This window comes from Bufo bufo, chromosome 3 (genome assembly GCF_905171765.1).
Source record: "Bufo bufo chromosome 3, aBufBuf1.1, whole genome shotgun sequence".
Taxonomy (NCBI): domain Eukaryota; kingdom Metazoa; phylum Chordata; class Amphibia; order Anura; family Bufonidae; genus Bufo; species Bufo bufo.
The window spans coordinates 612935306-612937243 of NC_053391.1; the positions used below are offsets into that span (position 1 = coordinate 612935306).

General features: G+C 48.2%; 1 pseudogene; it reads left to right on the top strand.

Moving 5' to 3' along the window:
- The first annotated feature begins 214 nt into the window (after positions 1-214).
- On the top strand, positions 215-1683 carry LOC120993969 (annotated as a pseudogene).
- The last annotated feature ends 255 nt before the right edge of the window (positions 1684-1938 follow it).

A 1938-nucleotide genomic window follows, 5' to 3' on the forward strand; every position in this document is an offset into this window, starting at 1 on the left:
ATCACTGACCACAAACCTCTGTTGTCAATACTGAACCCTCAGAAAGGAATTTCTACAACAACCGCATCTCGCTTACAAAGGTACGCTTTATTTTTAGGAGCTTATGCTTATTCTATCAGATACCGCTCCCATGATACCCATGGAAATGCAGATGCATTTTCCAGATTGCCACTAAGAGATGACCACCCGCTAACAGAGGTACGTGTAGTGGAAGTACACAGGCCACAATCTTGCATGTCCACCTCCCTGATTGCCAGACATACAGCCACAGATCCTTTCCTGTCTCAGATATTCTCTTATGTTCAGACTGGATGGCCAGAGAGAGTTTCAGGTGAATTTCGTCCGTACTTTGCCAGAAAATGTGAGCTTGTGACTAATGCTGGTTGCCTACAATGGGGCAATAGAGTGATTGTACCCCAGTACTTGCAATCAACCATGCTAAGGATACTGCATGAAGGCCATCCTGGTGTGGTGCGCATGAAGCAGCGAGCCCGGAGCTATGTTTGGTGGCCACAAATGGATACAGCAATTGAAGATTATGTTGCTCAATGTCCTGGGTGCTGTCAAGCCCAGCGACCCCAAAAGAGAGGAACCCTGCAACCTTGGCCATGGCCAACAGAACCGTGGTCCAGACTCCATCTTGATTTTGCTGGCCCCATCCAGGGTAAAATGTATTTGATCGTGGTAGATGCGCATTCAAAATGGCCGGAGGTTTTTCAAATGCCTTCTATTACCTAAGCTGCTACCATTCTAGTCTTAAGGAAGCTCTTTGCTCAATATGGCTTGCCAACAGCCATAGTCTCCGACAATGGAACTCAATTTACATCGCATGAGTTTCAATCCTTCCTTAGTGGCTTGGGCGTCCAACACTACAAAACAGCTCCTTATCATCCAGCTTCAAATGGGCTGGCAGAACGATTTGTGCAGACATTTAAGAAGCACTTACTGTCCACTCTGGACCAGGTTGGACTGTCAGAAGAGAAGCTGCTGGAATTCTTGATCATGTACCGTAACACGAAACACACTACTACTGGGCTGTCACCGGCTTTTCTTATGTTTGGCAGGCATCTCCGCACCAAACTTGATTTAGTTCGTCCGCAGGAACAGTCACCAACGCCTCCTCCGCCGGGCCGTCTGGGATTCCGTGCCGGTGATCTTGTATGGTCTCGGAATTACAGAGCTTTGCCTCCTTGGCTTCCTGGCGTTATTGATGGAACTCTTGGCAGAAGAATGTACCTTGTCCGCCTGGAGGAAGGCATTTGTGTTCGGCGACACCTTTCACAATTGAGGAAACGCATTTGCCGGCCACTAGTGACAAAACCGACCCCTCTTTCTAACCACCCACCAGAGTCTACTCTGAACTCTGCTGGTGACATATGGCATGGTGTCTGGCATGATCCCACAAGTTTACAACCAAACCCTGAACCGGTTGGTGGCTATATTCCTGAGGAGCCCGGACATGTGCCTGGAGTTACAGAGACTGATTTGTCTGTGGGACGCCCACTGACATCTCCAGAACCTTTGACTGACTCTATCCCTCCCAGTGCTGTGCCTCTGCGTAAGTCTACCCGTCAAAGACGTCAAACGCCGCGCTGGCAAAGTGCTGAAATCTTACGGGACACATTGGAGGTCAGGGAACAGAGACAAAGGGCTCATGAAGTGCTGCGGAAATCACAGAACTGAGTTGGAGATACTACTTGCTGAACTGATCTCGCTTGCCTTGTTATGTTATGTGTTCAACATTTGTTCTCTTGTTATGTTTTTTTTTTTTTTTTTTTGGGAAGGAAAGGAGGTGTGATGTTTGTGATAGATCACTGTGACCTTTACCCTCTTTCTCCTGATGCATGATGGGGGAGGAGGAGCTGTACTAGGAAGTCAGACAGTGTGTGAGGGGAACCGGAAGCAGACACATGAGGCTGAGAAGGGATTGCATCTGAT